Here is a 26654-nt window from a genome sequence, read left to right as displayed (position 1 = left end):
GTAAAGAGAGACCTGAACAGCCTACACCCTGAGGGCAGCAGAGTAATCTTGCAGTACCCTGGTGATCTCCTTGTAGCATCTCCATCACTTGAGGCTTGTGAAAGAGACACTAGCTCTGCTGAACCACCTCCAGTAGAGAGGACACAAAGCCTCATTGTCAAAATTTCAGTGCTGCCAAAAAGAAGTGACTTACCTTGGTTATGTGGTATCCAAAGGTACACGCTGCATATCACCTGACAGGATAAAAATGATTCAAAGCATGAATGGCAGAATGATGTCCTTCCTGGGGATGATGAACTACTGCGCCAGCGGATCCCTGAGTACAGATCATATGATGCATTCTTGAGGAAATGCACACTACAGGATACACCCAACAACGTTGTATGGACTAATGAACTTGCAGAATGTTTCAAGAAACTGAAAGGGACATTGTGTACTGCACCAGCATTGGGGCTCCCTGATTACAAACTACCCTTCCATCGCTATGTGTCAGAGCAAAATGGCAGTGCAAATGGTGTACTGACACAGCAGCATGGCTCTGGAAAAAGACGTTTGGTGTATTACTCTGTGACTTTGCCTTCTGCAGTGACTGAGCATCCAGCCTATTTGAGAGAAGTGGTGGCGGCCGCTGTGATGGTAAAGAGGGCGGCTCCCATTGTGATGGACTACCCTTATTTTGTTTATGTGCCACATTTGGTACAGTTGTTGTTGTCATCAGCAGCAACACAGCATTTTTGGGAAGCCAGGCACACAGGTTATGAGGTCACGTTGTTGTCTAACACTAATATTACCATTAAAAAAATGCCCCCTGTTAATTTGGCAACATTATTACCTGCCATAGGTGATTGTGATGAGACCCCTGACCGTGATTGTGTTGAGGTTGTAGGAACATGCACCACACCCAGACCAGATTTACAACAGACACCTTTAGAAAAGGCAGACTATGAGTGGTACACTGATGGTTCCTCCAGTAGACTAACAGACACCGATTACAGAGCAGGGTATGCGATAACAACAGTAGACACCATAATTGAAAGTGCAACTCTGCCCCCTGGCACATCTGCCCAGCAAGCTGAGCTGTATGCTGTAACAAGAGCATGCATCCTAGCCGATGGGAAAAGTGTTAACATTTATACTGACTCACGTTATGCCTTTGGAGTCGTATACGATTTTGGCCAGCTGTGGCAGTATCGTGGTTTCATAACAGCAGCAGGGCGCCCCATCCAAAATGGCCTTTTAGTAAAGAATTTGTTAAAAGCAATACTACTACCCAACAGCATAGCAGTCATAAAATGAGAGGCACATACAGGGGCGAACACCAAGATAGCCAGAGGAAACACCAAGGCTGACACAGCAGCAAGAGAAAGCATGTTACAGCCAATACAAATGGTGCCCCTAATGGCAAAAAGCATTCCTAAAATTCAGCTTATTCAGAGACAGTTGTTACTAGCTGATGTAAATGAAGCACAATTGTCTGCAGCACTAGCTGAGGAAAGAGTGTGGACTGATGCTGGGTGTTTGCAAAATGATGAGGGATTGTGGGTCCACCAGGATGGAAGACCTGTGGCTCCACGTAGTATGTTCCTTCCCCTTGCAAGGCTTGCTCATGGAGCCACTCACATGGCACAAGGGGGGATGAATGAGCTAATTAGACAGGAATGGTTTGCACCAGGGATTACAGCCTTCACTGCACAATTCTGCTCCCAATGTCTTGTCTGTGCCCAGCATACTAAAGGCCTGTCCCCTGCTACACATGATCACTTACCAGTACCACAGGGGCCGTTTACCAATGTCCAAATAGACTTTGCCTATATGCCCCCAGTGAATGGATTCAAATATTTGCTGGTGTGTGTGGATCAATTTTCAAAATGGGTGGAGGCGTTTCCCACAAGGAAGAATGATGCGGCAACTGTGGTGCGATGCTTGATGAAAGATATCATACCCCGATTTGGGGTCCCCCAAGGCATTAATAGCGACAGAGGGGGTGAATTTGTGGCTGCAGTGGTGCAAAAGATGTGTGAATGTTTGGGAATAGAGTGGAAACTGCATGCCCCTTACCACCCCCAAAGTTCAGGACAGGTGGAGAGGATGAACTCCACTATAAAAAATAGATTAGCAAAAACAACTGATGCAACAGGCCTGAAATTGCCTGATGCTCTACCGTTAGTGCTGCATGCCATAAGGGCAACTCCATCTAAGACAACCCTTTTGTACCCCCATGAGGTACTGATGGGGCGGCCTATGTCTGTGGGGTTGAGGTTGCCTCTTCCAGCATCTCAAGCGGCACTGCTGTGGACAGATGAAAACATTTCTGACTATGCTATAAAATTGTCATCAGTATTGAGGCATCACCATCTCCAGGTGAAGGAAGCCTTGCCCCATCCGTCCTCAGAGCCCACACATCCTTTTAAAGCTGGAGACATAGTCATGGTGAGAAAAATAAAAGATGTTTCTCTTAGTTCTAGGTGGACTGGACCACACCTTGTGCTCCCAGTGACGCGGACGGCGGTGAAGGTACAGGGACGTCCTGAGTGGATTCACGGAACGAGGTGCAGATCCGCACCATCAACAACAAAGACTGACGTGCCTGCAACGGATGAGCACATGCAACCCGTGGAGCAGCGCAGCATACCAGAAAAAGGGGAGACAGACCAGACCATTCCTTAGAACCACACTGAGAGCTCCTCATCAAGTGTCAGGTGACACCAACTGATGCAGTTGAATGAAGCACACAACATAATCTCGAAGAAGGGTGATGGTAACACCTGCAGGAAAAAGGACTCAAGAGGACACCGCAGGGCAGGTCCATGAAGCGCCCCTGAACAAAACGACTGCAGAGCAGTAGCAGAAGCAGAGGACAGCACACTGTGTGCCATTGCTTCACTGACAATTAGAGAAAGTAGCTTAGAACTGAGTAACAGAAAGACTTCATATCTATATCTAGAACTTTTGCCATGCTCCAGCAATTCTGTAGTAAAAGCAGCTATTCGATTTCTGCAGTTAAAGTTCTTACTCTTACAGAGCAGGAGCTAGCCCACAGATATCTTAGAATACAACAAGATGTAGAGGAAGAACATAAAGAAATGTTTGATTTAATGGCTATAGACCCATAACACATGAATGCATTGGATACTAGCATATCATTTTGTCTATGTTTAAATAATGAATACCTCATAGGTGTATACCTAAATGACAATATATGTGTTTCATCTAAACAAAATGTGTAATTCCATCCGAAGATATGTATTTTATTGATACGTTATTACTATGCTTCTGCAATGTATATATATATTTTTTCAATCAAGTATGATATTACTATCAAAAAGGAGAGATTGTCGGGAAAAATATATATTCACATGTATGTACCTATAGATATGATACTTTAGTTCCACTTCTCTCCTCCATTATCTGAATCCCAGTAAGACTTCCCTACTGACCTCTCTGACACCTATGCCAGTTGTACAAACAAACCTCTCCAAGCCACGTTGTTAAGTTTAGCTCGGTCTCGCACTTTTAGTTCAGCCAGTCAGCAACCCTGCCCCCTTTTCCTTTAGGGACCACCTGTTGTCCGTTCACGTGTTCATGCTCACACTGCATTATGTATATTTTACACTATGGACCTTAAGTTGTGTGTATGCAGCATTTCTTTTGTGCCCATGTTTGGACTGTGTCCCCTTTTGGGGTTGTGCTGTGACAGCACTTATTAACATATATAAGTGCCTGACTTATATGCTTCAGGGCAGAAGATGCCAGCTTGTAAGATGTAACACTGGGATGTGCATCTGCCTTCTGCCTTGGCATGCCAATAAACCTTGGTACCTCATGAAAGCATTTCATCTGTTCCGGAGCCTTTCCTGGTGTTTGTGTTTTCTTTGCGCCACTCTGGGGAGGGTTGAAAATAGTTTCCTAACACCTGCAGTGCCCAGGGAGACCCGCCAGGAACAGGATGGCAGTAGGGGGTGTCAGAATCCCCATGGCTGCGGAGCACGCTCCGCAGCCATGGAGGATTCACCCGAGCAGGGGAAAGTCGGCGGGAGACCGCCGACTTTCCGTTTCTGACCGCGGCTGAACCGCCGCGGTCAGAATGCTCGAGGGAGCACCGCCAGCCTGTTGGCGGTGCTCCCGTGGTCGGTGACCCTGGCGGTCACCGGCCGCCAGGGTCAGAATGACCCCCAAAGTCCTAATTGTCAGGGAGACCAGATCCTCGGGGTCTGCGCACGTTGTCAACATGTCCACCACTAGACAGCTCCAAGACTCTGATAGATTAATCACTGAGACTGAGAGAGTCCGAACCGGGGAAAAGGGGATTAGGATGTGAACAGCTGAGAAGGAGACACACAATAACAAGATTATATCACATTAATCTTTACTAGACTATGATTCTAAGCATTGTCATACTGTAACCATAGATAACTTAAGCAAGGACTAAAATAACAAGGCCTCAAGATGTCTGGTTTCCTGGGAAGGAATCAAGAATGATTAATACAATCTCTCAATTAACCTATTAATGAAATGTTACACATTGACTAGGAATATAAGAACCCTCTAGAATTATGTTTTCAAAATCAAACATGGCCTATTTGCATGAAGACAATAAAATAATCTTAACGTTTTCTGGAACACAATAGGAGTTGTATTAAAGGGCTTATTATGCACAACATCTAGAATTTTAACACTTAGCCAGCTGCCCGCCACGAAGTGACCGCCGGGCGGCCTCCAATGCAGCCGCACTCCAGCCGCTGTCATCATGAGATCCCCGCTGGGCCGGTGGGCGGAAACCTGGTTTCCCCCCGCCGGCCCAGCGGGGATCTCGGCCGCAACACAGGAGCTGACTCCAAATGGAGCTGGCGGTGTTGCAGCCGTGCGACGGGTGCAGTTGCACCCGTCGCGCTTTTCACTGTCTGCTATGCAGACAGTGAAAAGCTGCGTGGGGCCCTGTCAGGGGGCCCCTGCACTGCCCATGCCAGTGGCATGGGCTGTGCAGCTGCCACCAGGGACCCCGCGACTCCCCGTACCACCAGCGTTTTCCTGGCGGTTCAAACCACCAGGAAAAGGCTGGCGGTCAGGGACTCGTAATCCCCTGGGCTGCGCTGCAGATTATCACCGCCAGGGCAAATGTGGCGGAAAACCGCCAGCCCCTGTGGTGCAAACCGCGGTCAAAATACCCTGGATTGCACCGCCAGCCTGTTGGCGGTGCAATCGCCACAACAGCCCTGGCGGTCTTTGACCGCCAGGGTTGTAATGACCCCCTTAGTTTTTAAATGCAGAAACATGAATCACGCACATTGCTGAATTCAACAAGAATATGCTAATGCCATGAAATGATTGTGCACTCTGCAAGCGATCTGAAGCATCAAGTTTTAATTGCAGGAATGAATTGCGCGTCTTGCCAATTCGAATGCCACCTTGTAAATGCCAAGAAATTGTTGCGCACAATCAGTATCAAGAGTTAAACACAAGGAATGAATCGCACGTCTTGACGATTCAAATGTCACCATGTAAATGCCAAGAAATGCTTGCACACAATGCGTATCAAGAGTTAAATGAAAGGAAATGAATCGCGCGTCTTGCCGATTTGAATGTCACTATGTAAATGCCAAGAAATGGTTGCGCACAATGAGTATCAAGTGTTAAACACAAGGAATGAATCGCGCGTCTCGCCGATTCGAACGCCACCAAGTAACTACCAAGAAATGGTTGCGCACAATGAGTAACAAGGGTTAAACACAAGGAATGAATCGCACGTCATGCGGATTCGAATGCCACCATGTAACTGCCAAGAAATGGTAGCGCACAATGAATATCAAGAGTTAAACATGAGGAATGAATGGCGCGCGTTGCCGATTCAAATGCCACCACGTAACTGCCAAGAAATGGTAGTGCACAATGAATATCAAGAGTTACACATGAGGAATGAATTGTGTGTCTTGCCGATTCGAATGCCACCATGTAACTGCCAAGAAATGGTAGCGCACAATGAATATCAAGAGTTAAACACGAGGAATGAATCACGCGTCTTGCCAATTCGAATGTCACCATGTAAATGCCAGAAAAACCAAGAGCACATTCACACACACAAGATAAAGGGGGTCATTCTTACTTTGGCGGGCGGCGGAGGCCGCCCGCCAAAGTAACCCCGTCAGAACACCGCATCGCGGTCGAAAGACCGCTGCAGTGATTCTGAGATTTGCCCTGGGCTGGCGGGCGGCCGCCAAAAGGCCGCCCGCCAGCCCAGGGCAAATCAACCTTCACACAAGGACGCCGGCTCAGAATTGAGCCGGCGTAGTGGGAAGGTGCGACGGGTGCAGTGGCACCCGTCGCGTATTTCAGTGTCTGCATAGCAGACACTGAAATACTTTGTGGGGCCCTCTTACGGGGGCCCCTGCAGTGCCCATGCCATTGCATGGGCCCCGCGGCACCCCCTACCGCGGGTTTCCCGCCATGAACAGGATGGCGGTAGGGGGTGTCTGAATCCCCATGGCGGCGGAGCGCGCTCCGCCGCCATGGAGGATTCAGAAGGGCAGCGGTAAACCGGCGGGTGCCCTTCGGAGCACCGCCGGTCTGTCGGCGGTGCTCCCGTGGCCGGTGACCCTGGCGGTCACCGGCCGCCAGGGTCAGAATCAGGCCCAAAATCTCTCAACATGAAAATTAGGCCCAAGAACTCGAAAGCCTTCGACAACGGGATTGAGGGCACAGCCTGACCTCCGTCTTACCACCCTGATCAAGGATCACCAATACAAATGAAGGGCAAGGCCTGGAAGATCAAAGTAGGACTCCGGAACAGGAGCTCAGGAAGTTGATGATGCTCTGCACTGGGACCTCTGAATAATGAGCACTCTTATATAGAGTCTGGCCCACGCCACAAACCACACCCAGTCATGCTACAGAGAAATCTTCTAGAAGGCCATGGAAAGGGACCACACCCTGACACACTCTGAAAGCCTGCAGCAATACATTGCAAATGAACAGTATTTATAAGCACCTTGAATATAAGTCTTCAGGATTAAACTCTGCAATGCAAAAGGTTAAACAACGGCATATCGGCATAATGCATGAATTACGTTATCTCATAAGTGCTGGGTTTTTGGATTCCAGTCAGCCGTAGAGTACGCACTGCCCTGATGTTGACAGTACTCCCCTCTCCCAGACGCGCTGTAGGACCTGGCTTGTCGGGATTGAGACGATGAAAACGCCTCACAAGTAGTAGAGCATGAATATCAGATGCGGAAACCCATGAGTTACTTTCAGGGCCATAACCTTTCCACAAGATTAAGTACCATAGGTTACGCCCTCTCAGTTTGGAATCCAACACCTTCTTGACTTCGTATTCCACTTCCCCCTGTACTAGAACTGGAGCTGGATGAGGGCGGACCTTCTGGACTGCCTTTTTCAGGAGGGAAGTGTGGAACACTAGATGGATACGTAATGATCTTGGTAATTGCAGTTTATAGGTCACAGGATTGATTTGCTGAAGGACAGTGTAGGGACCTATGAATGTTGGATTAAACATGTGCTTTTTCTTAAAGTCTTTGGCGGTCATTACAACATTGGTGGTAAAAGCCACTTACCGTCGTGCAGAAGACCACCAACACACCGCTGCGGCCGTGGAATTCCGCCACAGTATTATGACCCACATCTCGGAATCCGACAAAATTCAGACACCCACACAAGTCCGCCACACCAAAGGTCAGCGATAAACTGGCGAAAACAAATCCTCCACCGTCACGCCAACAGAAATACGCCACACTATTACGACACATGAATTCACGCGGCGGTCTTTCAACCGCGGTATTCCATTGGCGGTACACACCGCCGCGCTCAAAATACACACACTTCTACAAAACACGGCCACATTGGACAATTCGAAATACACACACCTGATACACATACACACACCACTCCCACACACCCATTACAATATAAAACACACACCCACATCACCCACAAACCCCTACGACCAGTATTACAGAGAGAAGGCCAGAGAGAGACACCACCATCCACAAACTAGCATCCACAGGCACACAACACCATCACCCACACAACTTCCACGCACAAAACACCACACACCACTACATATCAGCACACTTATCACCCCACACACCACCCCACACATCACCTACACCACTCCATGGCACGGCAAAGACACCCCAGGTTCTCGGAGGAGGAGCTCAGGGTCATGGTGGAGGAAATCGTCCGGGTAGAGCCACAGCTATTTGGAGCACAGGTGCAGCACACGTCAATTGCAAGGAAGATGGAGCTATGGCAAAGAATAGTCGACAGGGTCAACGCAGTGGAACAACACCAAAGAAATCGGGAGGACATCAGGAAGAGGTGGAACGACCTACGGGGGAAGGTGCATTCCGTGGTCTCAAGACACCACCAAGCAGTTCAGCGGACTGGCAGCGGACCCCCACCTCCTCACCCACAACTAACAACATGGGAGGAGCGATTCTGCATCCTGAGGGCCTTGCAGGAGTCAGTGGAGGAATGGACTCCGGTAAGTCAAACCTTTAACTACCATATCCCCCACCCTACCTGCATGATATCACATACCCCCACCCTCGCCCCCACCCCTATCACTCCAACTCCTCACAAATAACTCCTCACAAATTTACCAATATCACAAACCACCCAGCCCAACACCAAGCCCTGCATGCAACACCAACTCATGGACACCCATCACTAAAGCATGCCCACTGCACATACCCATACACCCCCCTAAACCATCATCACACAAGCCCCCACATAGGAATGCCAGCACTGGGGTACACGCTCACCCACCCATTGCACACCATGAGACACACAGATGCAATAATCATGCTTTTCCAACCCTGCAGGACCACTACCCAATGTCACCAGACAGGAGCGTCCAGACATCTCCACTCCACCCACAGAAGAGGCCCACAGTGATGACAGCACCTCTGTCCACCCGGATCTAGATGACCAGCCCGGACCATCATGGGCCTCGGGATAGTCGGTTCCCCTCACACAGGCACAGGCCACCACAGACCTTCCCCCCTCTGGTAACACCAGCACAGCACCCACCCAGCAGGCCCATACCTCTGTCCCCAGGACACGTCAATCAGCTGTGTGTCCACCACTACAGGGAACCCAGGATAACCCACCACCCCAACAACAGGGACCTGGGGGCAGTGGCAGTGGGCACACGGTCCAGGGGACGGAGGCCCAGGAACACAGGGGAACTGGGAGGGCTGCTGTGTGACAGGGGGCGGACAGGCCAAGGGAACCCACTCTCCACGAGGCCCTCTCCTCCATCATGGGAGCATACCACCACTCCCAGGAGACGATGGCAATGGTCCTCGCCAAGTTTCAGGAGACCCAGCGCATGCAGGAGGAACAGTTTTTGGGGTTCAGGGAGGAACTCAGAACCATCAGCTCTGCCCTGGGCACCATCGTAGGGGTGCTGAAGGAAATACTCAACACCAGGAGGGACACTGTGGCACTACAAGGGGCCCCTGACACTAGCATGGACGATAAACTGCCCACCACCTCCGCCGGCGCTAGTGGACAGGAGGCACCGCCACAGGACCACCACACCAGCACCCCACCCCCTGCAGACGGAGAACCACCCCGCAAACGGTCCCTGAGATCCAGGAACAAGACAGAGCATGATGCCAAGACCCCCGCCAAGAAATGAGACCACCCTGATTGTCATCCCACTGTCCCACTTTGTCACCCTGTCCATATTGAAAGTGCCCCAGCTCCACTTCCTATGCCCATATGGGCAATGCACCTGTGAGACTAACAGACTGGACTCTGCCATGGACCCTCCTCCGCCATCACCCCTCACCATTTAACTTCCCCCTCCAATATTTTGTATTTAAATAAACACACGTAAAGCACCAAAAGATCTGGAGTCTTTCTGTGATTTCGAAATAGTGTATTTGCAATTACAGTGACAAAATGTTCTTGAAATAGTAATGTCAACATACCTATGTCACACAGCTCTAGTCCATGAGGAATCTAAGCAGATGACACACAGTGGGACCCACACCTGTGAAACCATAAGGGAAAGTGACAACTCAGTGACCATACACTGGGTGAAGTCGACAGACAGGATAGAGGTAGAAGTGTAAAAGTACATGTAGTAGGCAGGAATGTAATCTCACCTGTGTTTCATTGGAAATATTGCTGGATGACTGAGTCCCTGTTGTCCATGTCTTCTTCCTCTGCTTTCTCCTCATCACTGTCCACAGGCTCCACAGCTGCCACAACACCGCCATCTGGACCATCCTCCTGCAGAAAAGGCACCTGTTGTCGCAAAGCCAAGTTGTGAAGCATACAGCAGGCCACGATGATCTGGAAACCTTCTTTTGTGAGTAGAATAGGGATCCACCTGTCATATGGAGGCACTGGAACCTGGCCTTCAGGAGGCCGAAGGTCCGCTCGATCACCCTCCTAGTTCGCCCATGGGCATCATTGTAGCGTTCCTCTGCCCTTGTCCTGGGATTCCTCACTGGGGTCAGTAGCCATGACAGGTTGGGGTAACCAGAGTCACCTAATAGCCACACACGGTGCCTCTGGAGTTGACCCATCACATAAGGGATGCTGCTATTCCGCATGATGTAAGCGTCATGCACTGAGCCAGGGAACATGACATTCACATGGGAGATGTACTGGTCGGCCAAACATACCATCTGTACATTCATGGAATGATAACTCTTCCGGTTCCTGTACACCTGTTCACTCCTGCGGGGGAGTACCAATGCGACATGTGTCCCATCAATGGCACCTATGATGTTGGGGATATGTCCAAGGGCATAGAAGTCACCTTTCACTGTAGGCAAATCCTGCACCTGAGGGAAAACGATGTAGCTCTGCATGTGTTTCAGAAGGGCAGACAATACGTTGGAAAACATAGGCTGGGACATCCCTGATGCCATGGCCACAGTTGTTTGAAATGACCCACTTGCAAGGAAATGGAGCACTGATAGCACCTGCACTTGAGGGGGGATTCCTGTGGGATGGCGGATTGCTGACATCAGGTCTGGCTCCAACTGGGTACACAGTTTCTGGATTGTGGCACGGTCAAACCTGTAGGTGATTATCAAATTTCTTTCCTCCATTGTCGACAGGTCCACCAGCGGTCGGTACACTGGAGGATTCCGCCATCTCCTCACATGTCCCAGCAGACGGTGCCTATGAAGGAAAACAGCGAGCACAGAGTCAAACAACTCAGAGGTATGTACCCACAGCTTACACAGAACACAAATCCTAATCCGAAACTTGCCTTGTATGAGTGTTGAGGCAAGGCCTAGGTATGTGTGACACAGTTAAAAATAGAGCCATGTGGGCCCCTGAAATGGCGGCTGCCTGACCTGTAAAGTGGGACAAAGGGATGTGAGGTAACTGCGCTGGCGTTTTACACCGTCGCGGTAGGCAGTCGAAGACCGCGGCGCAATGCTGCATTGGTTAACATTGGACCCTATGGGTCCCAGGAGCCAATGACAATGTATGCCGCCGGTGAGGGAACGCACCACTGCGGACGTGACCACTGCGGACGTGACCGCCATTTTCTATCTGTTGAATCACTCTATACCTGATCTTCGACAGGAGAGGACCTACACTGCAAGTGCTGCTGTGACCTCGGTCTCGAAGAGACAATGGCTCGTGCGTCTGGGGAAAGGGCCCCTGCCTTCACATCGGAGGAGTTGGAGAAGCTCGTCGATGGGGTCCTCCCCCAGTATACGCTACTCTACGGCCCTCCAGACCAACAGGTAAGTACACAGGGAGCATGCTGTATGGGCTATGCCTGTGTGGAGAGGGCTGGTTGTAAGAAGGAAAGGGGCAGAGTTCTGAGTGCATGAAAGACGGTGGGTGCATGTGCCACATGGCAAGGGTAGGAATGGGGGCCACTCAGTTTGACGGCGCAGTGGGTAATGACTTATCATCTTCCCCTGTACATTTCATGTAGGTCAGCGCCCACCAGAAGAAGGATATATGGTGTGCCATCGCCAAGGACGTCCAGACCCTGGGGGTCCACCACAGACGGAGCACCCACTGCCGGAAAAGATGGGAGGACATTTGCCGCTGGAGCAAGAAGACGGCGGAGGCTCAGCTGGGGATGGCCTCCCAACGTGGGAGGGGTGCCCGTCGAACCATGACCCCCCTGATGTTCCGGATCCTGCCGGTGGCCTACCCGGAGTTGGATGGGCGCTTGAGGGCATCACAGCAGACACAAGGGGGTGAGTACACTCTCATTCAGCTGACTGGGCGCAGTGGAGGAGTCTGGGTGGGGGAGGAGGGCTGTGGGTTTCCCTAGGCCAGGGCGAGTTCCGTAGGCTAGGCCCCTTGGTAAGGCATGGCCCTGTGGCCCCCCTCCCCACCTCTGTAGAGTGCCAAGTACAGCTATTTATGCACCTGTGTCACCTATGTGTGCAGATGTCGTCCATAGCCTTGTAGGCCATTTCCCAGGAATTGCACTGTAGAGCCCAACAGTGCGACGTAGTGCAGGGGGCTGCTGTGTCTGTCTTGTCCGCCAACGGTAGCGGTAAGCCATGCACTCAACATGTCTTTCTTCTGTTCCCCCCCCTTTTTTTGCAGTCTCCCTGTTCTTGTGTGCATTAGCATCATCAGGCGGAGGAGCAGTGGCACTGGAGCACGAGGGAGCTGCATCCCACATGGCCATGGAGGGCCACACTTCTGACTCTGAATACACCAGTGGGACGGAGGGCGAGGGGAGCACCACGGCGGTGACAGGAACTGAAATCAGCGACACGGACTCGTCCTCTGATGGGAGCTCCCTTGTGGTGGCGGCAACATCTGTGCCCCCCACTACTACAGGTACAGCCGCCACCCCTCAACCAGCACCGCCCTCCCAGCAGCCCCTCAGCGTGTGCCCCGTGCCCGCTCACCCAGGAGGGTGGGCATCACCTTCGCCTCAGGCACCTCAGCCCCTACCCCTGTCACCTCTGCTGCCCTCAGTGAGGAGGCCATTGACCTCCTCAGGTCCCTCACTGTTGGGCAGTCTACCATTTTGAATGCCATCCAGGGTGTAGAAAGGGAGTTGCAACAAACAAATGCATTCCTGGAGGGCATTCATTCTGGTCAGGCTGCCCTTCAGCAAGCTTCTCCAACTTCCTCCACCCAGACCCAATCCCCTGTACCTCTGCCTATCCCAAGCACACCATCAGACCAGCCTGCACACACCTCACCACACAAGGGAAGCTCAGGCAAACATAAGCACCACACATCCCACAGGCACTCACGCAAGCATCATACACATACAGACACACCAACATCTACTGCCTCCACTGTGTCCCCCTCCTCCTCGTCTCCCTCCTCCCTCCCAGTCTCGTCTACACTCACACCTGCATGCACTACCACTACAGCCACTACATCCCGCACCAGCACACCCACCACCACACCCCGCTCACGTGCAGTCACCACCCCCACTACCATTCACACGTCCCCTGTGTCCTCTCCCAGTGTGTCTGTGACGCCCCCTCCCAAGATACACAAACGCAGGCACACACCCACCCAACATACATCCACCTCACAACAGCCTCCAGCGCATGCACCTGCACCCAAAGTCACAAAAGTTACACCTCCTACAACTACCACCTCTTCCTCCACTCCCAAACCCCCTCCAGCTACCCGTCCCAGTATCTCCAAACAACTTTTCCTATTTCCCACCACCCCCCGTCCAACTCATAGGTCCCGATCTAGCACCTCAGCCACAAAATCAACTGGACCAGTGGTACCTGTTGTCACAGGTATGTGGAGTGCACCGGCCACCAGGACAGCCAGTGTGGCACGGAGCCAGAGCACAGCCGGTTCCCCCCCTGTGAAGCACCAGAAGTTGTCCAGTGCCCGGCAGGAGAGGGGGAAGACTCCAGCCTCCCAAGCCGCTCACAGGGGTCCCGGAGGGAGTGTGGACTCAGCTGTGACTCCTCCCAAGGTGGGGAAGGGGCAGAAGAAACCCGTAAAGTCTGTGAGGAGCAGCACAGCGGAGAGGACCACCATCATCCCCGCTGGCCAGGAGGCCACCGCCAGCCCCATCGTCGCTGGCCAGGAGGCCACCGCCAGCCCCATCGTCGCTGCCCAGGAGGGCCCCGCCAGCTTCAGCCCAGCTGCCCAGGAGGGCCCCGCCAGCCACAGCCCAGCTGCCTAGGAGGGCCCCGCCAGCCACAGCCCAGCTGCCCAATGAAGGACCGCCAAGCCCCAGCCCAGCTGCCCAATGAAGGACCGCCAAGTCAAGCACCGCTGAACAGGGCAAGCACCGCTGAACAGGGCAAGGACGGCCAAGTCAGGCACCGCTGAGCAGGGCAAGCACCGCTGAACAGGGCAAGGACCGCCAAGCCAGTAACCGCTGAACAGGGCAAGCACCGCTGAACAGGGCAAGCACCGCCAAGTCAAGCACCGCTGAACAGGGCAAGCACTGCTGAACAGGGCAAGCACCGCCAAGTCAAGCACCGCTAGCCCATGAGCGGCAGGGGCACTGACGCAACAGGGACCGTCACGGGGTGAGTGATGCATTCTGGGCACCAGTCCCCCTCCAGAACCAGTGGAGACATGCATCCACTACCTCTGTCCTGCACAGGATGAAGCACTCTGTGCACCAGTTCCCCTCCAGAACCAGTGGAGACATGCATCCACTACCTCTGTCCTGCACAGGATGAAGCACTCTGGGCACCAGTCCCCCTCCAGAACCAGTGGAGACATGCATCCATACCTCTGTCCTGCACAGGATAAAGCACTCTGGGCACCAGTCCCCCTCCAGAACCAGTGGAGAAAGGCATCCACTTGTGACACTGTGGCTTTCCACTCCCCAGGATGTAACAGTGGGCAACCCACCCACTGTAGAGACTTGAGAGGCTGTGGCCTTGCACTCCCCAGGATGTAACAGTGGGCAAACCACCCACTGTAGAGACTTGAGAGACTGTGGCTTTGCACTCCCTAGGATGTAACAGTGGGCAACCCTCCCACTGTAGAGACTTGAGAGACTGTGGCTTTGCACTCCCCAGGATATAACAGTGGGCAAACCACCCACTGTAGAGACTTGAGAGACTGTGGCATTGCACTCCCCAGGATTGATCAGTGGGCAACCCACCCACTGTAGAGACTTGAGAGACTGTGGCTTTGCACTCCCCAGAATTGAACAGTGGGCAAACCACCCACTGTAGAGACTTGAGAGACCGTGGCTTTGCACTCCCCAGGATGTAACAGTGGGCAAACCACCCACTGGAGAGACTTGAGAGACTGTGGCTTTGCACTCCCCAGGATTGATCATTGGGCAAACCACCCACTGTAGAGACTGAAGAGACTGTGGCTTTGCACTCCCCAGGATACATCAATGGGCATGGAGCCCCCTCATGGATCTGGCGTTGTGCACTCATCCGGCTGAGGTGCCCCCCCTTTCCTTCCCCCTGAGGTACCTGTTGTTTTTCAATCTGATACCCCAGCAGTGTTCTCTCTGTTTTGATCTGGTATTGTGTGTGGGCCTCGTCCATGCATTTTGGGCCCAGTGGTCCATGGACTATGAATGGTGCAATACCTGGACTACTAATCGTGGTGTATATTTTGTTAATAGTGTATATATGTATATTTTTGCATTCTTAATTTTGATATATTACAATGGTTACACTCATTTCCTTTTGTCTTTGCATTCTTCCGGGGGGTTGAGGGGTGTAACTGTGATGTATAGATATGCATTGCTGTGTGTGTTGTAGTGGGTGTGGGTGGGGGTGGGGGTGTTGCGTGTGTGTGTCCCTGTTTTTTGCCTCCCCTTTGTCGTAGGTGCAGTACTCACCGTGGTCTTCGCCGCCGGCGTTGGTGCTCCTGGTATAGGAGCAGGAAGACTATCGCAGGAAATATATGGAGTTCCGGCTCCATGGTGTCCTCCTGCCTCGTGGAGTGGGTAGAGGTGAGCATTTTTCATTTGAAATGCCTGTTTCCGCCGTGTTTTTATCCGCGGTGTATCCGCCCCGAAAAAGGTGGCGGATTGGCCTGTCATAATAATGTGGGCGGTACATTGTCCTCCGCCTGTCTGTTGGCGGTGACCGCCGAGCTGTTTGTTTGTACCGCCGTGGCGGTCTGAGTGTTAAAGTGGCTGTCTTTGTTGGCGGTTTCCGCCAGGGTTGTAATTCCAAAATGTTTACCGCTGGCCTGTTGGCGGTCTTACCGCCGCTTTAACACCGTCCGCCAGGGTTGTAATGACTCCCATTATGTCTTGTAGAAAGCCACACTTTATCGCCTGGTTGATATTGAGGTCCCTCACAATGTTTCTTTTCGCAATGCTTTTTGTATTTTTGTTTGGCCTTTTCTAAATGCTGTTAAATCAATTTCTGGGTTTGGTGAAGGTGTTGAATGGTTTCCGACACAGCTGTTGTAAGAGAACTTTCTTGAGGGATCGTGATGGGCAAGGTGTCAGGATGATAGCCAAACAAGCCAAAAAAAGGGTATAACACCAGTGGAGGTGTGAAATGAGTTATTGTAGGCTAACTCAGCTAACCAGAGCATTGATGTCCAAGAATGAAGTGCTTTCTCAACGTAAGCATGCAGGTATTGCTTCAATGTCTGATTTAGTCTCTCAGTTTGACCATCTGTTTGAGGATGATGGCTAGTAGATAGTGTGGACGTGACTTGAAGTGTTCTGCACCATGTTTTCCAGAAATTGGAGGCAAATTGCGACCCTCGATCAGAGAGAATTATTTTCGGCAGCCCGTGATAACGGACCACTCTATTCAGTAAGATGGTTGCCAGTTTGCTGGAGGTGGCCAAATTCTTACAGGTAATGAAATGTCCATATTTCGTGAGACTATCTACTACCACAAGGATTACTGAATGTTGTTGAACCACTGGTGGTCCTGTAATGAAGTCTAAAGAGATGTGTTCCCAAGGTCGACATGGAATTGGGAGTGGATGCAACAACCCTTTCGTTTTTGAATGACTTGTCTTGATGCGAGCACAGACTTCGCAGTCGTTTACCATTGTTTTGACGTCTTTTGTCAGAGTAGGCCACCAAAAGTAGCGTTGGATTAATTCAAGAGTTTTAGGAGTACCTGGATGACCTGCCATAGGTATAACATGCAACCAATAAAACACTAACTTGTGAAGCTCGGTAGTGGGCAGGAGCAAGCGGGCGTCATGGAAAGGTAGTCCTTGCTTGATTGACCTTTTGGGATCTGCTTGAGCCCATGCCTGCCATTTCTCAATGGTGAAGGAATTATGGATGTCTTCAAAGAAATCTTCAGTTTTTATGATGCATAGGACTTTGTCTGGAGCAATGATAGCTCTGAAGGGTTGGACTGCAGGCAACGTGGTAGAGTCTTGGCGGGACAAGGTGTCAGCTTTGCGAGTGTCTTTACCAGGACGGAAAGTTACCACAAAATCAAATTCGGCAAAAAACAATATCCAGCGTAATTGCCGAGGAGTCAAAAGTCTGGCTGAACTCATGAACTGGAGATTGCGATGATCAGTATATACTGTGACAGTGTACTTGGCACCCAACAAATGATGTCTCCATTCTTTAAAGGCGTCACGAATCGCCAGAAGGTCTTTTTCAGCAATGACATAGTTCTGTTTGGCTTTGTTCAGTTTTCGAGACATGTAAGCTACAGGATGAAGTTGGCCAGTGTCTTTGCTTCGTAGTGACAAGACTGCACCAATTGCCACATCTGAGGCATCGGCTTCCACTATGAATAGACGATCCACATCAGGGTTAGTCAAGACTGGAGCAGTGGAAAAGGCTTCTTTCAAAGTTGAAAAGGCTTGGTCAGCTTCTGGGGACCATACAAATTTTTCTTTCTTTCTCAATAACTTAGTGATTGGGGGCCACTGTTTGAGAGAAATGATTTATAAACCTGCGGTTAAAAGTTTGCAAACCCCAGGAAACATTGTACTTCACAACAGTCTTTGGAGTGGGCCAATCAGATACAGCTTGTTCTTTCTTTTCTGCCATGACCATACCTTGAGGGGTAAGGATAACCCCTAAAAACTCAACTATGGTAACATGAAACTCACACTTGGTTAGTTTGCAATATAAATGGTGTTTTCGAAGGGCTGCGAGAATTTTCTTGACATGTTGCACATGCTCGTTTTCATTGTCAGAGTAGATCAAAATGTCATTGATGTAGACTATTGCAAATATGTCGAGATACTCTCTAAGATCGTCATCCAGGAAAAATTGAAATGCTGCTAGAGCATTACACAGACCAAAAGGCATGACGGTGTATTCAAAGATGCCATATCTTGTCTTGAACGCTCTTTTCCATTCATCGCCCTCTCTCATTCTGACTAAATGATAAGCACCTTGTAGATCGAGCTTAGTGTAGATTTTAGCTTTCTTTACTTGTTCCAGCAAGACCGGAATCAGGGGCAAGGGGTATGTATTCTTGATGGTGACCTTGTTAAAATCCCTGTAGTCAATACAGGTTCAAAGATCTCCATTCACCTTAGGGACAAAAAACAAAGGAGAGGCTGCGGGAGACTTAGAAGGGCAGATGAAATCATTCTCCAAGAATTGATCTAGATACTTTTGTAAATGTTGATTTTCATGTTCTGACAGGGCGTATACACAACAGCTGGGGAGTATCGCACCTGGGATTAGATTAATTAGACAGTCATAAGGTCTACGAGGAGGCAAGTTTTATGCTTCTTTTTCATCTAATACGTCTTCATAGGATGAATACTCTTTGGCCAACTTAACTTCTTTTTCCGCTGCCGTGTCTATGTAAGAGTTGCAAACTTTGGTTACTTGAGACTTTTGGAAGCATTTTTCTTTACAAAGAATTTACCTCAGGATTGTGATGAGTTAACCAGGGTAAGCCAAGGATAATTCCATACTGAGGAGCATGGATCACGTCAAGGATGAGTTTCTCTTTATGTTTGTTTCTTTGGTTCTTCCCCTCACAGATCACCGACAAGGGAGCAGTCTGAAGAGTTACTGGGCCTCCAGTCAAGAGTTTTCTATCTACTGCTTGTATTATTTCTAGAGTCTTCTTCTTGATACATGGGATCCCCCATGCGCAGACCAATTGGCCGTCAACAAAGTTCCCGGTAGCCCCAGAATCTACGAGGGCCTTCTTGAAATAGTTATTTTTCTTTACTTTAACTTTTATGCCCAGCTTGAGATGTCTGGATTATGAAGGGTCCACGGTGACACCCAAAAGCAACCCTTTTTCACATCCTGGGTGATTTAGTTTTCCGGCTCGACTTGTGCATTGGCTGCAATTTTCTGGACAGGACCTCGTTTGCTCTTTGGTTTGACTGGACATTCTTTGGCGAAATGACCCTTGTGCCCGCAAAAAAGACATTGTCCATTCTTTCTACGTAGGTCCTTTTCGTCTTTGGTCAAAGGCCTCCTGATTGTTCCAATTTCCATAGGTTCTGTCGTTCTTTCTTTCTGAGTTCTTGATTCTCTATTATCGTCAACACGACAGGAATATTTCTCAGTCTTTTTGCGTGTTCCCCTTCGTTCTGCTAAACGATGATCCAGTCTCAAAACTAGGTTTATCTGATCTTGACAGTCTATAGGCTGCGGGTCTATCTGAGCTAGAATGTCTTTTAACTCCTCCTTGAGTCCCTTGTAGAACAAGGCTGCTTGTTTTTCTTCAGGCCAGGATGTCTCAGATACCAGCTGATTAAAGTTAGCTAAATATGACAATAGATCCTGGTTACCTTGTCGCAAGTCTAATAATTCACGATCTGCCGACAATGTCACAGTTCTACGATCAAATACTCGTTCAAACTCACATTTCTCCAATTGTAAAGCAGGGGACTGTCTTTATGCACAAGAGGAATTGCCCAGGTAGCTGCGTCCCCGGTCAGGTATGATAACAAAAAAGCCACTCTGCATTAGGCATCAGGGAAAGTGTGTGGTCGGCAGGTAAAATGTAATCCCACTTGAACCAGGAAAGATTGCGCTTTCAAGGGATCACCTGAGAAACGTTCTGGAGGAGCTAGGGGAATGGCCGAAGGAACGTTGAGGGAAATGTTCGTAGGAGGATTACCTCCAGAAGCCTGAGAAGAAGGACCAGGCCAAGACACACCTACAGGAGTTTGTTCCTTCTTCTCTACCTTTTCCTGTAACTGACTCACTCTCTCAGCTAGGCTAGCTGCTATATCTTTTGATGACACCACCTCCGCTTGGAGCTGCGTGATAGCCTTGACTAGCTCGTCCAATGTGGCCATGCTGAGAACACACGCAAACCAGGAGGATAATTAATTCATGGGCTCACTATTCTGTCAGGGAGACCAGATCCTCTGGGTCTGCGCACGTTCCCAACATGTCCACCACTAGACAGCTCCAAGACTGATAGATGAATCACAGAGACTGAGAGAGTCCAAGCGGGGGAAAAGGGGATTAGGATGGGAACAGCTGGGAAAGAGACCTGCAGGAAACAAAAGGGTAAAACACACAATAACAAGATTATATCACATTAATCTTTACTAGACTATGATTCTAAGCATTGTCATACTGCAACCATGGATAACTTAAGCATGGACTAAAAGAACTAGGCCTCAAGATGTCTGGTTTCCTGGGAAGGAATCAAGAATGATTAATACAATCTCTCAATGAACCTATTAATGAAATGTTACACATTGACTAGGAATATAAGAACCCTCTAGAATTATGTTTTCAAAATCAAACATGGCCTATTTGCATGAGGACAATAAAATAATCTTAACGTTTTCTGGAACACAATAGGAATTGTATTAAAGGACTTATTATGCACATATAATGTAACATCTAGAATTTTAACACTTAGGCCCTCATTATGACGTTGGCGAGCGGTCATCATGAGATCCACACTGGGCCGGCGGGCGGAAACCTGGTTTCCGCCCGCCGGCCCAGCAGGGATCTCGGCCGCAACACAGGAGCTGGCTCCAAATGGAGCCGGCGGTGTTGCGGCCGTGCGACGGGTGAAGTTGCACCCGTCGCGCTTTTCATTGTCTGCTATGCAGACAGTGAAAAGCTGCATGGGGCCCCCAGGGGGATTATCACCGCCGGGGCAAATGTGGCGGAAAACCGCCGGCCCTGACGGTGTGACCGCGGCGCTTCCGCCGCAGTTGAAATACCCTGGATTGCACCGCCAGCCTGTTGGCGGTGCAATCGCCACAACAGCCCTGGCGGTCTTTGACCGCCAGGGTTGTAATGACCCCCTTAGTTTTTAAATGCAGAAACATGAATCATGCACATTGCTGAATTCAACAAGAATATGCAAATGCCTTGAAATGATCGCGCACACTGCAAGCGATCTGAAACATCAAGTTTTAATTGCAGGAATGAATTGCGTGTCTTGCCGATTCGAATGCCACCTTGTAAATGCCAAGAAATGGTTGCGCACAATGAGTATCAAGACTTAAACACAAGGAATGAATTGCACGTCTTGCCGATTCAAATGTCACCATGTAAATGCCAAGAAATGCTTGTGCACAATGCGTATCAAGAGTTAAATGCAGGGAAATGAATTGCGCGTCTTGCTGATTCGAATGTCACTATGTAAATGCCAAGAAATGCTTGCGCATAATGTGTATCAAGAGTTAAATAGAAGGAAATGAATTGCGCGTCTTGCCGATTCGAATGCCACCATGTAACTACCAAGAAATGGTTGCGCACAATGAGTAACAAGGGTTGAACACAAGAAATTAATTGCGCGTCTTGACGATTCGAATGCCACCATGTAACTGCCAAGAAATGGTAGCGCACAATGAATATCAAGAGTTAAACATGAGGAATGAATTACGCGTCTTGCCGATTCGAATGTCACCATGTAAATGCCGGAAAAACCAAGAGCACATTCACACGCACAAGATAAAATCTCTCAACATGAAAATTAGGCCCAAGAACTTGAAAGCCTTCGACAACGGGATCGGGGGCCCAGCCCGACCTCCGACTTACCGCCCTTATCAAGGATCACCAATACAAATGAAGGGCAAGGCCTGGAAGATCAAAGTAGACCTCCGGAACAGGAGCTCAGGAAGTTGCTGCTGCTCTGCACCGGGACCTCTGAATAATGAGCACGTGGAGCTGGGCTGGCTTCCTTACATAGAGTCTGGTCCAGCCTACAAACCACACCCAGTCATGCTACAGAGAAAGCTTCTAGAAGGCCATGGAAAGGGACCACGCCCTGACACACTCTGAAAGCCTGCAGCAATACATTGCAAATGAACAGTATTTATAAGCACCTTGAATATAAGTCTTCAGGATTAAACTCTGCAATACAAAAGTTTAAACAACAGCATATCAGCATAATGCATGTATTAAGTTATCTCATAAGTGCTGGGTTTTTGTATTCCAGTCGCCTGTAGAGCGCGCATTGCCCTGATGTTGACATTAATGCAATATAAGTACAAACTAAATAAATACAATCCAACCACCCTCTAGATATCCTGAATATTTGCTATGTATCCCAACACAAAATCTTTCAACCAACATGGTGGTATCATCTTCCTTCTTCCTTCACTCAACACACCACCTGAAAGCTCCATTACAGGATCTGATACTTGCCTCCCATCTCCTGTATGGCCTTCACACTCATTCAGACCAACCTCACGATCACCAACAACATCCATCCGGTCAAGATTATGAGAAACATGAGAACCATCCTCAACAGACACACAATGTCTCACCTCATCCTCTAACCAATCAGAAGCTCCTCTCACATTCACAGTTCCATCCATATCCATGTCACTACCAGTAAGGTTCTGCCCACTGTTAAGTAGAGCAACACGTTTGAGATTCCAAACCCTACCATCACTCAATTTACCAGCATTATGCAGCACTTCGGTCACCTGCTCTGGTTCAAAATACTGACTTTCACCGTTTCTAACCTTATAAGACTTCTTAACACAGACCCAATCGCCCACCTTAACCTTGACAGGCTCCACACTATGAAGCTTATCATAACAGGACTTCATTTTTGCTTGTGATTTGTCCAAACAATCCCTTACCAACTCCGTGGACCATTGTTTAATTCCAGTATTCACCAACCAAGCAGGGTTATGTTTACTCCTAGGACTCCTTCCTCTCATAATAACAAAAGGACTTAATCCCGTTGCACCATTCTCTGTGATTCTATATGCCCACACAGCCTTGAAAACAGCAGTATGCCAGTCCTCACACTTTCCCAAAGCTCCTTGAATAACACCCTTGGTGACTCTATTAAACCTTTCTACTGTGCCATTTCCACTGGGATTATATAGAGATGTAGTTCTATGCTTAATCCCCACTCTCTCAAAATACTTATTTGCAGCACCCGAAACAAATTGCACACCATTGTCACTCAACAAGTTTGCTGGAATGCCTTCAGACAGAAACGATTTGTCCAGGAATTCCAAAACTGTAGTAGTTTCAGCCCTTCCTACTATTCCCACTTCCGGCCATTTGGAATACAAGTCAATTAGTACAATTACATACTCCTGTGCATCTCCTACCAGACCAAACAAATCCACAGCAACACATTCCCATGGTTGCTTGGGTAACAGCATTTGCTCCATAGGTGGACTCAGGGTACACAAGCTCTTATCAGCCGTAGAACACACCCTACAGTATCTAACAAACCTTTCCACAGCTTTGTCCACGTCCGGCCACCAAAATAAGTCCTTAACTACAGACTTGGTCCTGACCATGCCAAAATGGCCTTAGTGACATAGTTCCAAAATCGCCTCCCTCACACCACATGGAGGAACAATTTTATCTCCCCTCAAAATAACATCCTTAACCACTGAAAGTTCAGATCTAACTTCCCAAAAGTACTTACAAGATTCAATCAGCTGGTCTTTCCTAGGCCACCCTTCCAAAACATACTTTAAAACAGATTGTAAAACAACATCATCTTCCATCTCCTTTCCCCAAAAATCTTTATTCAGAGCAGGTTTACCAGAATCATGTACAAGAGCAAAAATGAATTCATTCCACGGATCATCCACGCACTTTTCTAATGGACTTGGCAATATGGACAAGCAATCAGCCATCAAATTGTTCTTGCCAAGTACATACATCATGCGGTATGTAAAATCCTTGATGCACATAGATAACCTCAGCATCCTTGCTGATGCCAATACACTACCTTCGCAGGTTAGTAGCTTGATCAAAGGTTTATGATCACATTGAGTTGTTATGTTTTTAACCCCATACAAATGCACAGAAATACTCCAATGCCCAAGCACAAGCTAAGGCCTCTTTTTCAATCACAGAATACTTTTCCTCAGATGGCGATAAAGATCTAGAAGCAAACAAAATTATCCTGTCCCTTCCACTTTTGTCTCTTTGAGATAAAACTGCACCCAGTCCTTTGTTGCTAGCATTAGTAGTTACAAAGGTGTCTAATTCTGGGTCAAAGCTTCCTAAATTAGGTACTTTCCTTAACTCCTTATACATTTTTACAAACTCTCGTTCACATACATCCTTCTACACAAACCGTGTATTCCTTCTGAGTAAAGTCTCAAGTTATAAAAGTTCTCAGTGAAATTCGAGATAAATTTTGCACAAAATTCCACCATTCCTACGAATGATCTTACATCATCCTTGGTTATAGGAGTAGGTGCATTAACAATAGCATCAACCAACAACGCTTTAGGTTTTACTCCCTCTCCACTGATCTCATGTCCCAAATACTTCACACTTCTCTCAGCAAATCTGCACTTGCTCAATTCCACAGCTAAGCCCTTATCTTCCAACACTTCCAACACATGTCGCAACCTTCCATCATGTACATTCCTATCTTCCCCAAACACTAAAATGTCATCCTGAAAACACATCACCCCCTTGGTTTTCCCAAATAACTTATACATCAAATGTTGAAAAACAGCAGCATCTGACGCTAGTCAAAATGGCATTCTCTTATACTGGAAACAACCAAAAGGTGTCATGAAGGCTGTAAGTTTCTTTGATTCTGCAGACAGTGGAATCTGATGATAAGCTGCAGATAAGTCAATCGTGGAAAACCAACAAGTGCCTTGAAGACTGGAAACCATTTCAGTGATCTTCGGTAATGGGAAACGATTGATAACAATGTTATTGTTCAAATACCGTAGGTCGATGCACAAGCGAATCGTTCCATTGCTGCGCCGTGCTATTACCACAGGTGAAATCCATTCTGAACTTTCTATGGGTTCAATAAACTCCATTAACATAAATTTCTCCAACTCCTTTGATACATCATCTCGTATCATTATTGTCACAGATCTCACCTTGTGGATTTTTGGTACAGCATTTTTTTTTAATACAATCTCATGTTCAAAACCTATTAGTCTTGTTTCCCGAAAACTTTAGGGAAATTCTTTTCCATTTCTGCAGCTAAGGAGTGCCCCTCATCCACCACCAACACTTTCTCCTTGCCGTTCGGGTCCAAAACCATTTGTAATTGTCCTTGATCCTTCCATCCAAGCACAGATGGTCCTCTTTTTGACACATACAGCTTCCCTCTGGCACACCTGTTTTTGAATGAGAATAAAAACGCCATCTGAAGCCCAATAAATCAATGTTTTCCCCTGTATAACTTTCAGGTTGAATATCTGGCTGCAACAAATGTGTGCCAATTTTGTCCACAAAAGTTTTGTTCCACACCTCTTCGTTAATTATGGAGAAGGGTGAGCCAGTGTCTGCGTACATCGTAATAGGAACACCGCCATTTCCATTTCACACATTGGCTTCCCTTTAGCATTCTCCTCAGTAATTTTCAAAACAAAATTCCCCTCATCTACAGCTCCTCTGGACTCAACATTTTTCTCTTCAATATCAACGTCTGTCTGGTCACTGCCTTCATGTATGCATTTGACTATCTTCCTTTTATTTTTTGCACACTCTTGCAAAGTGACCCACAATACCACACTTGCTACACTTGTGTTTTAAGGCTGGGCATGTTTTAGCATATGCCAAATGTTCCTTGCTATCACACCTGTAACACCTTCATTCACCATCTCCACTTTGCAGGGTTTTCTGTTCCTTCACAGGTTTACTATTCATCACTTTATAAACACAATCAGTGCCTTTCTCCGTTGACTTCAACTCCAGGGCACACCTTCCAGAAATGTCTGCCTTCCATACAATAGCCAAGATATACTCAAGTGAAGAATCACCATTTATCCACAATCTTTCTTGAATGGATTGGTTGTTGCAGTGCATGACTAATTGATCCCTTATTAGGTCATCATGGATTGCACCAAATTTGCAATCAAGTGCTAACTTCTTTAAGTCTGCAACATAGTCATCCACAGACTCCCCTTTTTTTTGTTTCCTTCGAAAAAATGTATACCGAACAATTCTGATGCAAACTTTAGGTGTAAAGTATTCATCAAGGTCCTGATTCGCTGCACCAAGAACACATACATCCCCACTCACAGGACATTTTGGCATTTTATTATAAGTATGTAAAGCAATAGATCCCAGTGTATGTAGTAAGATCCTTTTCTTCTGTCTGTTCTGCCGTCATTTTATTCTCTGCATCAATTGCACCAAGGTAATTTAGGAAATAGTCCTTCCATTCCACCCACTTGACAGTTGGCGTACTTCCAGCAGAACAAAATGCTTGTGGAGGAATAATGGTAACATTTGGTTGTGCTATACTGCACTGCCCCAGTGCTTGGTTCCAAAGAAATTGTAAACTTCTGTGTAGTAAGGTAAAGTGATATCCCAGTGATTGCCTAATTTAATTGATGCCGGACCTGTTCCCTGTGTGCTTGATAAA

This window comes from Pleurodeles waltl, chromosome 4_1 (assembly GCF_031143425.1).
Source record: "Pleurodeles waltl isolate 20211129_DDA chromosome 4_1, aPleWal1.hap1.20221129, whole genome shotgun sequence".
NCBI lineage: Eukaryota > Metazoa > Chordata > Amphibia > Caudata > Salamandridae > Pleurodeles > Pleurodeles waltl.
This window is presented reverse-complemented; position numbering follows the sequence as displayed.